This window comes from Arachis hypogaea, chromosome 17, assembly GCF_003086295.3.
Source record: "Arachis hypogaea cultivar Tifrunner chromosome 17, arahy.Tifrunner.gnm2.J5K5, whole genome shotgun sequence".
In the NCBI taxonomy this organism is placed as follows: domain Eukaryota; kingdom Viridiplantae; phylum Streptophyta; class Magnoliopsida; order Fabales; family Fabaceae; genus Arachis; species Arachis hypogaea.
This window is the reverse complement of record NC_092052.1, coordinates 48427045-48441341: the sequence shown is the minus strand read 5'-3', so window position 1 is coordinate 48441341 and position 14297 is coordinate 48427045. Positions and strand designations below refer to the sequence as shown.

Sequence of the window (14297 nt, the reverse complement as noted above, 5' to 3'; positions counted from 1 at the left end):
ATATTATATATCAAATCGAATCCCCGGATGTTAGCTTTCCAATGCAACTGAAACCGCGTCGTTTGGACCTCTATAGCTAAAGTTATAGCCGTTTGAGTGCGAAGAGGTCAGGCTGGACAGCTTAGCAGTTTCTCCAACTTCTTGTATTCCTTCCACTTTTGCATGCTTCCTTTCCATCCTCCAAGCCATTCTTGCCCTGTAATCTCTGAAATCACTTAACACACATATCAAGGAATCTAATGCTAATAAGAGAGGATTAATAATAAGCAAATATAAGATCAAAGAAGCATGTTTTCAATCAAAGCACATAATTAGGAAGGCAAATGTAAAACCATGCAAATAGTATGAATAAGTGGGTAAAGAGTAGATAAAAACCACTCAATTGAGCACAATATAAACCATAAAATAGTGGTTTATCAATGGTACAGTGGGGAGATCAGGGGGGATATCTGGGAAGTAAGCTAAGATCACTTTATCCCCTGGAGAGAAGTCCTCTGTAGGGATCTTTTTGTTCCTCCACCTCCTTGGTACCTTCTTCTTTGTTTCTTTTGATGTTGCCTTGCTCTTTGTGGCCTCTTCTTCTAAAGGAATTTTGAGGTTGTCTTCACATGCCACTAGTGGTTTAGGTTCCTCCAACTTTTCCTTGAGCTGTGACAGCTACTTGTTTCCTTGTCCATTAACCAAGGGAGTCTCCGGATGAGCTTGTTGTTCTTTAGTACTTGCCTCTTCCTTCAGTGTCTCACTGTGATCCTTCCTTGGTTCCTTGTTCTCTTGATCTATTTCCTGTGAGTGTTTGAAAATAGTGAAGGCGAGCTGTTCATCATGGATCCTCAAGATTAGCTCCCCTCGCTCCACATCTATGAGTGCTCTGGCTGTAGCTAGGAATGGTCTTCCCAATATGATTGGGTGAGTGTAACTCTCTTCCATGTCCAATATGACAAAGTCTGCTGGGAGGAAGTATTTCCCAACCTTTACCAACACATTTTCCACCACTCTTATTGCTTGTTTTTGAGTTTTGTCAGCCAGCCTGATGACTACATCTGTGGGCATTATCTCATTGATCTGCAGCCTCTTCACAAGGGACAAGGGCATTAAGTTGATGCTTGCTCCCAAATCACAGAGTGCTCTATCAAACATTGTTTCTCCTATGGTACAGGGTATGTGAAAACTCCCTGGGTCCTTTCTTTTTGTAGGCAACTCTGGTTGAATGAGGGCGCTGCACTCCTTGTTCATCACTATAGTTTGGCCTCCCTTGAGTGAGCTTTTCCTGGGAAGCAGTTCCTTCATATACTTGATGTATGCAGGCATTTGTTGGATGGTCTTGATGAATGGTATGTTTACATGCAGAGATGCAAACAAGTCAAGAAATCTTGAGTATATTCTCTTCTCCACAGCACCATTGAGTAGTTGAGGAAAGGGTGCATAGAGTCTCAGCAGCTCCTGTTGTGAGATTTTTAGTTCTTGGTGATCTTTTTCCTTCTCCTCTGCTGAGGTATCTCTAGGTTGTTCTGACGGCTTGTTTGGCTTGTCCTCAGTCTCCTTATCACTTATAGTGACCATCTTGTAATCTTCCCATCTTACTTTCTTTGTTTCTCCTCTCAGATTTTTCTCTGTGTCACTTGGGAATCCATCTGTAGGTTTGGGAATCTGCTCAGAGAGATACCCTACATGAGATTCCAACCTCTTGATGGTGTCTCCTTGGTTCTTAAAATTTGCTCGCACTTCCTCCTTGAACGCCTTGTTGTCTTGAATCTCTTTGCCTATGCCTTCAAGTAGATTCTCAATCCTTGAGAGTCTGTCATCAAATGATGGTGGATTGAGATTAGAGGTGGAAGGATGAGGAGTGTTATTTTGGTTTTGATATGCATGTGGAGAGGTGTTGTCATGGTGGTGTTGATATGTTCTCTATGTGAATTATTGGTGAGCTGCATTGTTGTTGGGGTTGTGATGTCTCCGATCTTGCCCTTGATCTTGTTGATTCCCCCACCCAAATTTTGGGTGATTCTTCCAACCAGGGTTGTAGGTCTTGGAGTACGGATCATGGTTTTGCCTAGGTGAATACCCAATGTAGTTGGCTTGCTCCTGACTACCCTCTGCTTCTTTATTCACTCCTTCTTGGGTTGCTGATAAAGTGGTGATTGCTGCTACTTGGTTCCTCTCCATCTTCTTGGTGAGGTCAGCCAGCTGCTTGGTAATGAGCTTGTTTTGAGCAAGCAGTGCATCCACAGTGTTTAGCTCCATTGCTCCTCTAGTGTTGCCTCTTTCAGAAGCATAGAAATAGTCATTTTCTGCTACAGTTTTAATGACATCTATGGCCTCCTCAATGGTCTTCTTCTTGCTCAGAGATCCTCTAGATGAATGGTCTACTGCCTTCTTTGATTCATAAGAAAAGCCTTCATAGAAAATGTGTAGCTGCACCCATTCATTGAACACATCTGGTGGACACCTCCTTGTCAGGTCCTTAAACCTCTCCCATGCTTCATATAGAGTCTCACCATCTTGTTGCTTGAAGGTTTAGACCTCAGCTCTCAGCCTGTTGATTCTTTGGGGAGGATAGAATTTGGCTAAAAATTTGTTCACCACATCTTCCCAAGTTGTCAAACTCTCCTTCGGAAAAGACTCCAGCCACTTGGCTGCCTTATCCTTGAGTGAGAATGGAAATAAGAGCAGTCTATAGGCGTCAGGATGAACACCATTAGACTTCACCGTGTTACATATCCTCAGGAAGGTGGTTAGATGTTGATTGGGGTCTTCTTGGACTCCTCCTCCGAACGAACAGTTGTTTTGAACAAGGGTGATGAGCTGTGGTTTTAGTTCAAAATTATTGGCATGGATGGTCGGCTTTTGAATGCTACTTCCACAGTTTCCTGGGTTTGGATTGATGTGAGAGCCTAAAACTCTTCTCTCTTCCCCAGCATGATTTGCTCGACCTTCTATGCCATGGTTGAGAGCCTCTTCTTCATGATGGTTTTCCATGTTTTCTTCCATGTTTGGTTCAAAGTATTCCTCCTCTTCCTCGGCACCCACTACTCGTTTTTCTCTTGCTTCCCTCCTTAATCTAAGGAAGGTCCTCTCAGGTTCTGAATCAAAGAAAGTTGAAGCCCCACTTCTTCTCCCTGTCATACAACCAACAAAGCACAAGCAAAGAAAATAGACGCAGGAAATATTTCTGTTAGAATTACTGTTAGTGTGAGTGATGCAATATATCAAACAGTTAGTGGGTCAGTGAACTGAATTGTAAATAACTAAGAAAAAAACGAAAAAGTAGGGGGAGGGGAAGAAATTAACTAAAACTTAAAGTAAATTACTCAAACAGAAAAATTAAATCAAACAAACTAAAAATGCTCAATCTAGTTATCCTCCAATTTAATCATTGTTGATTCAAAATCAATCCCCGGCAACGGCGCCATAAACTTGATACGCGGAAAACTTGTCTCGCAACAAATTTCCTTCGGCAAGTGTACCGAATTCGTCGTCAAGTAAAAACTCACAATAGAGTGAGGTCGAATCCCACAGAGATTGATTGATCAAGCAACTTTAATTAAAGGAATGTTCTAGTTGAGCGAACCAAAATTTGAGTTGAGAATTGTAAAAAATTAAATAGTGGGTAGTAAAAGGCAGAAACAGTAAATGCTGGAAATAAAGAGCTGAATGTAGATGGCAGAAAGTAAATTGCAGAATCTTAAATGGGAATGGGGTAATTGCTCATAAAAGTAAATGGCAGAAATTAAAGAGAATGGGTAAGATCAGAAATGGGGAGTTCATTGGGCTCAGGAGATGTTGCATTCTCCGGATCAAGTTCATTTTCATCTCTTCCTCAATCAATGCATTCATTGATTTCCTTGGCAATCTTAAGTGATCGAATTACAATTCCTTGTAATTCAATCTCTCAAATCTTGATCAATAGCCAATTCCTTGGTCAATTGCTCATGAAAAGAGATGAAGTATGGTCACTGATTATACCACATGCATTTCCCAAATCAAGTGTTGGAAGGATTATAGTTACATATCCTTCCACACCCAATTTGGTCCAGCATGAGAAAGCATTTCTAGCATGATCCCTTCATTCCTCTTTCAAGGTTCAGAAGAGATCCAAGTATGAATAGCTTCTTTTCCAAGATAACTACCCAATTGGATGAAGATCGAAAGCTTTCTAGTAAAATCAAGAGAAAAGATAGAAGAAGGATAATGAAAACTAAAATTGATCCATCAAATTACAACAGAGCTCCCTAACCCAATGAAAGGGGTTTAGTTGTTCATAGCTCTGGAAAATGAAAACAAAGATGGAGAATACATGCTGAAAGTAAACTAGAAGTGCAGAGAAAGTAAAATACAGAGAGTAATTCTAAGCCAAAGGCTCTCTAAAGTTTCCATCTCTCTTAACTAATTCAAAGCTACTCCTATATATACTACTCTTCTGATCTTCTAGTTGGCTCTTCAAGTCTTGGGTATGGGCCTTTGGATCCGGAGTTTGAAGCAGTTATCTTCTTCATTGGGCTTAGCTTTGCTTGCAGAGAGAAAGTGTGAAGTAGGCAGGGACTTTTAGCTTAGGACGTTAGTGGTATTAACGTTAAGTGGAGGTGTGGGTTCGAGAACGTTAGTGACAATCACCTTTTTCACTAACATTGCTCACCCAAGTATGAGCCACGTTAACCTCAACGTTAGTGGCACAAACGTGCCACTAACGTTGCCTCTTGGTCCTTCGCACACGTTATTAGGACTTACCTTTCCCAATAACGTTGATAAGCCTCCCCCTTCCCTATGTTAGAGTCCATGTTAACTTAGTTAACGTGGCTCTCAACGTAGGCTTGCCAATCCTTCGAGAACGTTAGTGACACTTACCTTTGTCACTAACGTTCCAATATGCCCCTATTTCCCACGTTAGAGTCCACGTTAACTAGGTTAACGTGGCTTCTAACGTAGCAATGCTAGCCATCTCTAACGTTAGTGACAAAGGTGAGTGTCACTAACGTTGGCTCATCATTCCCTTATCCACGTTAGCTTCCACGTTAACTAAGTTAACGTGGGAGTTAACGTGGCTCATAGTGGCTTGTGTGGGTTCATTCCAACGTTAGTGACAAAGGTAGGTGTCACTAACGTTGGCGATCACATGCTATCTCCACGTTAGCTTCCACGTTAATTAGGTTAACGTGGGAGTTAACGTGGCTCATTGAGGCTTGGCCAACGTTAGTGACAAGGGTTAGTGTCACTAACGTTGGCTTCTTCTTTGCTTCCCAACGTTAGAGTCCACGTTAACTAAGTTAACGTGGCTCTTAACGTGGCCACTTATGAGCTTGGTCCAACATTAGTGACAAAGGTAAGTGTCACTAATGTTGGCTCCATTTTTTTTCTTCCACGTTAGAGTTCACGTTAACTTAGTTAACGTGACTCTTAACGTGGGCTATGATGGCTTCGAGGGCGTTATTGGCGATTACTTTTCTCATTAACTTTGCAAGTTAGCTCCCATTCCATGTTAGAGGTCACGTTAGTTAGATTAACGTGGCTGCTAACGTGGTTCTTCCTTGCCTCTTTTGTCCTAAAATTAAGCAATAATGTGCATCAAAGTTCTAATCCAAGTCATGGGAAATGCAACATCCAATTTGTCATTAAATTCATGCAAAATCCTCATGAAATAATGTAAAGTGCACAATGTATGCTTGAATCAAGATGTAAGTGAATATCTACCCAGACTAGCTTATTTTCTAAGAAAATGCATGAAACTACCCTAAAAACAGTAAAGAAAAGGTCAATGAAACTAGCCAAAATGCCCTGGCATCATTGCTCTAACCACCTTTTTCATTAATTGTGAATTCTTGCTGGTTGCTGCTTGTTGTGCTACTTGTATGACAGGTATGAGAAAGGAAACCTCAACCTTATTTGATAGTGAACCGGAAAGAACCTTCCTGAGACTAAGGAGGGAAGCAAGAGGAAAAAGAGTTGTTGGTGCAGAAGAAGAGGAGGAATACTTTGATATAACCATGACGATGATATGGAAAACCATCATGAAGGAAAGGTAAACAATCATGCTAGAAGAGGTGGAGCTAACCCTGCTGGACAAGAAAGGAGAGTTTTGGGATCATACATCAATCCAAATCCAGGAAATTGTGGCAGCAGCATTCAAAAGCTAACAATTCATGCTAATAATTTTGAATTGAAGCCTCAGCTCATAACGCTTGTCCAAAACAACTGTTCTTTTGGAGGAAGTGCCCAAGAGAATCCTAATGAGCATCTCACTAAATTCCAAAGGATATGTGACACAGTTAAATCTAATGGTGTTCATCCTGATACCTATAGATTGCTACTGTTTCCATTTTCTTTGAGGGACAAAGCATCAAAATGGCTAGAGTCATTTCCCAAGGAAAGCTTGACCACCTGAGAAGATGTAATGAACAGATTCTTAACAAGGTTCTACCCTCCACAAAAAGTAAACAGGCTGAGAACTGAGGTACAAACTTTCAAACAACAGGATTGTGAGACTCTATATGAAGCCTGGGAGAGATTCAAGGATTTGATAAGGAAATACCCCCCTAACATGTTTAATGAGTGGGTGCAAATCCATATCTTCTATGAAAGGCTGAGTCATGAATCAAAGAAGGCTATAGACCACTCATCTGGAGGTTCCCTCAACAAGAAGAAGACCATTGAAGAAGCCATTGATATTATAGAGACAGTGGCTGACAATGAGTACTTTTATGCCTCAGATAGGAGCAACAACAGGGGAGTCTTGGAATTAAACCATATGGATGCAATCCTGGCCTAGAATAAGATGATCACCAAGCAACTAGCTGAATTGACCAAACAAATAGAGAAGAATCAGGCTGCAGCTATCCACACTCAACCATCAACCCAAGAAGAGTTGGATACAGAAGAAGGAGTTAACTGGGAGAAAGCTAATTACCTTGGAAACTCATCTAGGCCAGCTAATGATCCTTATTCTAAAACCTATAACTCTAGTTGGAGGAACCACCCAAATTTTGGGTGGGGAAACCAACAAAATCAAGGCCAAGATCACAGACCCCATAACCCAACCAGTATAACAACTCTACTCACCAAAACTCCAACCAAAAACCATACCAGACCACACAAAACACTTATTCACAGCCACCATATGAAAACCACAACAACCACTCTCAACACCCCAATTCCAACCAACCATCACCACATGATGATGACAGAATGGCCAAGATGGAAGCTATGCTTGCAAACCTTAGCAAAGAGTGTGAAGACATGAAAAAATTCAGGGAAGAAGAGAGAGGTAATATAAAAAGCCGAGGGGAGGTTCTTAAAAATCTCGAATCTCATGTAGGACATCTTTCACAATAGACTCCAAAGTCCACTGATAGTTTTCCAAGTGATACAGAGAAAAATCCAGAGGGGGAATGAAGAAGGTACGGTGGAAAGAATGCTAGTCAATCAATCTAATCAGTGAAAAAGGTCTGAAGAAAGAATGCTCCAGACACTCAGAGCATGATGAAGGAGAGTCAAAAAAGAATGTAAGGGAGATAGAAGAAATGGCTAGCCCTGAACAGAGGAAGGAACAAAAAGAGAAAGAATCCCTCAAGCCTTTTATGCCACAAGCACCATTTCCACAGAGACTCAAGGGAAGTGAGAAAGACAGGTCATATTCAAGATTCCTAGACATGTTTGCATCCCTCAGTGTCAACATCCCCTTCATCAAAATTCTCCAACAGATGCCAACATACATCAAGTGCATGAAAGAACTGTTGACCAAGAAAGGAACCTTAAAAGGGGGACAAACAGTGACAATGAACAAGGAATGTAGTGCCCTCATCAAGAAAGACATACTCATGAAGAAAAAAGATCCAGGGAGCTTTCATATTCCATGTGCCATAGGAGAGACAAAAATTGACAGAGGATTCTGTGACTTAGGAGCTAGCATAAATGTGATGCCTCTATCTCTTATGAAGAAGTTGCAAATCAATGAGCTGAGATCCACGGATGTAATCATCCAATTGGTAGATAAAACTCATAAGCAGGCCGAAGGAGTAGTTGAAAATGTATTGGTGAAAGTAGGAAACTACTTCCTCCCCACTGACTTTGTTGTTATGGACATGGAGGAAAGTTACCTTCATCCCATTATTCCAGGGAGACCATTTCTAGCCACTGCTAGAGCCCTGATAGATGTGGAACAAGGAGAGTTAATCCTGAGAATACATGATGAACACCTCACCTTCCATGTGTTCAAACCTACATCTGAGTCTGAGCCAGAACCTAAAGAGTCAAAGAATGATCACAGCAACATGTGCACAAAGGAAAGCAACAGTAAATCAGCAGCTGAACCACTGAAACCTTCTTTGGTGAACAAGCAAGAAATTTAAGAGATACAGCAACCAGGAGAACTCAAGAAAGAACTGAAGCCACAAGAGTTGAGAGGAGCATCTAACAAGAAACTTCCTGACACAATACTCATTGGAGCACCACTGGAAGAAGAGGAAAGAATTGTGAAGAAATTGCCAAGGGGATGGAGAAATAAAAAGATTCCTACAGAGGGTTTTTCCACTGGAGACAAGGTGATATCAGCCCACCATCCACCAACCCCACCCTATCTTCCAACCATTCCATCTCAATTACCTCAAGTGTTCACCATTAGAAATGTCCTCTCCCTAGAGCATGAAGAAATCATTAAGGAATCAAGTGGAGACCGCTTCACTGTAAGGGGAGAAGACCTAAGGCACTACAATCCACCATGACAAAGACCAACCGTCAAGCTAGTGACGCTAAAGAAGCGCTCCATGGGAGGCAGCCCATGGTTTAGTTTCGTTGTTTTTAATAATTCAGTATGAATAATAATTGTTGCTCTAACATGAATTCAAGCTCTCATAGACAATTTTGACAACTATCCATGATATGGTGAAGCATATGATCCAATTCTAAGTTTGGTGTGCCTACAAGCATACTAAGATACCTTTCAAAAATAATGATCATATTGCCATGGTGACATATGTTTCCTGGAATATATAGCCAAACATTAAGTTTGGTGTTCTATATATTGCAAGAACAAGTCATGAGAGTCAAAGTTCTTTTGAGTTTTGAAAGTCATGAAAGTGCAACCATGTTTATAATTTTTAGTTCATGTTTAGAAATAGAAAAAATAAAGTGTTCTCATAATGGTCCAACCAAAAGTGACAATAATCCTGTGAGATCTCAATGATAATATTTGGAGGAAGTAACACTTTGAACCATATAGCCAAACACTGAGTTTGGTGTCCTCCAAGAATATATAAAGTACAAAAGGAGTCACAGATGGATGAGCAATTATGAAGAACACTAGTCAAATTTTTAGTTTAAAATTTAAGCATTGCTTGCCATGTATTCACCACCACCTATTTTAATTCTTTTCTTTGTTGTGACATGATGGATAGGTATGCAGAAGAAATGTTTGATGAAAGGGACAAGACAAGGAAGAGTAAAGCTAGCATGAAGACAAAAGTAGATCACATGGCTTGGAAGGTTGCTTTGTAAGGATCAAGATCTGCATATCCTTGGGAGAAACCCTTAGAAGACCGACCCCACATGCTTAATGAAGAGGCAACTTTTGTCCTCATTCATCTTTACATGCAAACCATTAATTCATGACTTGTCCCAGAGAATCCTAGCCATCCGTTCTTCATTAAAGCTTACTATAAATGGCCTCCCTTGAACCATGCATGTAAACTATAGTTTCACACTTCTTGTACTCCAAATATTAAACTCTTGTGTTCTCTAAAACTAAAACCTAATAGCCGTGTTATTTGTGCAACAAAGCACCCTTGTTCACTTGCTTCCATAACACTACCTTAACTTCAAACACTTTTCCCCCGAGAGTGCATCACACCAACCGTCGCTCTTGACAAACCTTTAACCCCCACTCGGCTAACTATCAAGGAAAGCATGGAATCTTCTTCAAGTTCAAAAATAAAGAGAGGAAAGGAACCTGTCACTAAGGAAGCTGAAAATGACTATGATCGATGAAAGTTCATATCATGGTTCCACCAATTGCAACTTGGGTGGATGAATGACAAAAAGATATATCCAGAAATTCCTTTCCTGTTGCCTGAGGAGGGATGCCCAGAAATAAAAGCCAAGATCAGAAAGAGGAAGTGGGAAGAGCTTACCTCACCAATCACCAGGATTAATGCAAACATCATAAGGGAGTTCTATGCTAATGCTACAAGGCTGGATATGACTGAAGCACCAACATACAAGAGTTTTGTACGGGGTGTAGAGGTAGACTTTAGCCTGAAGGCCATTATGAAGGTCTTAGGACTAAGGCAAGCACATTTTGATGAGCCAGGGTACCTACAAAGAGTGAACTGGAACCCTGATTATGATGAAATTTGCAGTGATATCTGTGTGATAAATACTAACTAGGAGAGAGACAATGAAGGAGGGCACAAGTACCTGAGAAGAGGAGATCTCACTCCTGAGGCAAAATGTTGGTATGAACTTATAAAGAGATCAATTCTGGGCACAGTGAACACCTTTGAAGTTAACAGGCAAAAGGCTGTCATGCTACACTGTATAATAGTAGGAGGAGAGGTAAAGGTTCATGAGATCATTGCAAATGACATTCAGAAGATCTCAGAGAAAAATTCTGCTAAATCCTGGCTAAACTACCCCAGCACTATAATACGGTTATGCATGAAGGCCAGAGTGCCACTGGAGGATGCAAACCCAACATGGCTGCATCCGGGCATGCCTTTGACCCTCGAAAGGATGATGAATGTCACAGAGGCACAACATAGTCGAAGACCATAAAGGAGGAGAAGGAGAGAAGAACCACGGGAGGAAGAAGAACAACAAGAAGAACAAGAAGAGGAGCAACAATTCCAACCACAAAACAACATGGACATGGGGCTGATGCAAGAAGCAATTGAAAGGTTATCAGAACAGTACATAAGAGTTTAAGAGAAGCAAGAAGAATTCCATTCACAGTACATGAGAGCTCAACAAAGACAAGAGGAGCTTCAGTTGAGAATGATGAGTCAACAGAGAGATTATGAGTCAAGATCCTTAGTTATGCAAAGGGAACAAGCTTCACAATTTCAAGAATCTTTCAACCAGCTGGCCCAACTTCAAGTTGATAACATGAGAGCTTTCAAGGAGTTCACGACCCTTCAGGATGCAAGATATGGAGTTCAAGCTGATTATAACATAAATGGCCAACTCAAGCTCAACTACATTGCGAAATATCTACATAGCATGGACCCAGCATTTCTAATTTACGATCAATACTTCAAGGAAAGGAGTGACATAGAAATAGACAAAGCAATACGCCTTGAAAACAGAGTGGAAGAGACAATGAAGAAAGCTGGATTCTGGCAAAAGCTAAAGGGCAAAGGCAAGGGAAAAACTAGTAAGAAAGCAAGCGAGAAGAAGAAGAAAGACAAACAGGATAAAAAATGAAAGGTGGACTTGCTCCTTGGCTATTCTATTCAATAAAGAAAGAACATGTCTATTTTAGTTGATAGTAATTGTTAGTTTAAGTTGTTTTGCATTCTGTCATGTTTAATGTTGCAATAAGTATACTAGCCTAAGTGTGTGTGCTTCCACTTTCACTTGTTAAATGCTTGTCTTGTCCCCTGAGTCTTTTCAATTAAATAAAAGAAATGTTTGAACAAAGAAGTGGAATAGTTCCTTTTTAGCAAGAAGTGAAATAACAATAAGTGGTGGTATATATGTTTGATTGTGTAGTATCTCACTTATAATAAATAAAAGGATAGATTGTTTTCATTTTAGTGTAAATTAGCTTGCTGTCTATGAATCTTAGCAAATAAAAGTCCTTGGAGGAAAGAAAAACAAGTAAAAAGAAAGAAAAGAAAGGCCAAAAGTGGCAACAAAAATAGAAGAAAGCAAAAGAATAAGGCTAGACACCAATAGCTTGGACCTTAGGACATATGCCTGTGGTGTCTTTGTACTAGGATCTGCTTGGATGATTAGGTTTTATGGAGTGCTTTAACACTTGGTAACTTGGGTTTACTAACCCGGGATTATCAACCGAAAGTCCATTATCAAGAACAACCTAGTTACAAGGCATTTAGTGACCCAAAGAGGTGCTGGACATCAATGTCTTAAGAAGAATTGTGAGCCAAGTGTCTGTAGTGAATATGTGTTGAGTACAAATGAGCTAAAGAAGCTACTACTACACATGACACTAAGCTACAAGTAAGAAACAAGTTTACAGAAAAAGAAAATAAAGAAAAGCAATTACCAAGGATGAGTGAATAATAAGAGGTCATAGCAGTGTGTTAATTGATGCTTAAAGGAAACAGCCTATACCTAAAGCTCAATAAAAAATGAGCTGCTGCATTCTCTGCATTAAACCCCATGAGCTACTAATAATGTCTTGCTGATATGAACATCACTTTCTGTTTCATTCTTTCTTCTCAAATAATTCATTACTTGCTTAGGGACAAGCAAGATTTAAGTTTGGTGTTGTGATGCCAGGGCATCTTAGGCTAGTTTTCACTAGCCTTTTTCTTTGTTTTTAATGGGTTTTATGCACTTTCTTGAGCTATAACTAAGCAATTGGGTAGGAAATTTATATATGCCTAGAATCATTCAACCATGATTAATTTGATGCAATTTCATGAGAATTATGCCATAATTGCTTGTATGCTAAGAATGATGAGAATTCTCATGACTTTATCAAGGCTTTGATGCATGTATTTGTTGATGATAGGTGAAAGAAAGCATGGAAGAAGGATGAAGAAGGAGTCTGGAAAAGATGAAGAGGAAGCAACGTTGGTGGCCAAGTTGGACCACCAACGTTGCCTCCAACGTTGGAAGAGAAGCAGAACAAGTCTCTGCATATTTTGCTGATGCTCACGTTTGAGGTAGCGTCGGACATCCGACGTTACCCCCAACGTTGTGAGAAAATGATCAATTCTGGAGCTGAAGAATTTTTGAGTGACACGTACGCGTCTATGACGCGTAGGCGTGAAAAAGCAAAATTTTCATATCCACGCGCAAGCGTGAATCACGCGCACGAGTGGAATGGAAAAATTGACCATCCACGCGTACGCGTGGGTCACACATACGCGTCATTACAAGAACATTGGAGTCCAATGTTGCCTCAAACGCTAGCCTCCAATGTCCGCGATAAAGAGCCCAAAATTTGGATTTGAAAAACTTGAATCGATGCGTACGCGTCAGTGACGCGTACGCGTGGATGGGGAAAAGGGTGAATCATGCGTAAGCGTGGAGTACGTGCACGCGTGAATATGCCAACGTTGGAAGGAGCGTTGGAGGTCCAACGCTGAGGCCAACATCCCCTGCATGGTTTTATAGCTGGAAAATGAGATCTTTGCATCCACGCGCACGCGTGAAGCACGCGCACGCGTGGATGATTATTTTTGCCCTTTGTGCGCAAATGCGCAAGGCACGCGTACGCGTGGATAGCAGAATGTTGGCCCTCAAACATTGAGTCAAACGCCAATGACAACAAAGTTATCTGGTTTTTTTGAAGAGCGTTTGAGTCAACGTTGGCCATCAAACGTTGACTCCAACGTGAAGCATCATAATTTGCAATTCGAACAGGTCTCTTCTCAACAGCAAGGGAAACTAATTGGAGCCAATTCAACCCAATTCCATCAAGGCCAAAAGCCCAATTCATAGATTAAAGATCAATGGAAGAGAGTGTATAAATAGCTTAGAATTTGAGTTACAGTGGACTTTTTCCCTTTTATTATTCCTTTTACTGTACTGCACATTGGACTTTTTGTTCATTTTTCCTTTGCAATGTATCTTTCAATTCCAATTTTCATTTTGGGAGCTATGAACAACTAAACCCCTTTCATTGGGTTAGGGATCCCTATTGTATTTCAATGGATCAATAGTAGTTTTCATCTTCTTATTCTTTCTTTTCTCTTGATTTTTGTTAGAAAGCTTTCGGTCTTAATTCAATTGGGTAGTTGTCCTGAGAGAGAGGCTATCCATAATTGGAATTCTTCAGATCCTTGAGAGAGGGATGAAGAATTCATGCTAGAATTTCTTTCTCACATTGGATTAGATTAGGGGTTGGATGAATATAGTGACATGTAATCCTACCAATACTTTGATCTATGAATTTGTGTGGTATAGTCAGTGACCGAACCTCAACTCTTTCCATGAGCAATTAAATAAAGACATTGGACAATTGTTCATGCTTAGAAAGATTGGTGAGCCAAGACATTGGGATCCAATCATCTAAGATTGCCAAGCAATATCAATGAATGCATTGATTGAGGAAGAGGTGAAAATGATTTGATCCGGAGAATTCAATATCTTGAAACCCAATGAACCCCCATCTCTGATCT

At 40.5% G+C, this 14297-nt stretch overlaps 2 non-coding genes across 2 annotated transcripts; one reads left to right on the top strand and one right to left on the bottom strand.

The window, feature by feature from the left end:
* Positions 1-2428: 2428 nt before the first annotated feature.
* On the top strand, positions 2429-2535 carry LOC112768770 (small nucleolar RNA R71). The gene has a single exon (XR_003186161.1). It is a non-coding gene; the product is annotated as a small nucleolar RNA R71 (small nucleolar RNA).
* A 3895-nt stretch (positions 2536-6430) lies between these two features.
* On the bottom strand, positions 6431-6538 carry LOC112768105 (small nucleolar RNA R71). The gene has a single exon (XR_003185544.1). It is a non-coding gene; the product is annotated as a small nucleolar RNA R71 (small nucleolar RNA).
* Positions 6539-14297: the final 7759 nt, after the last annotated feature.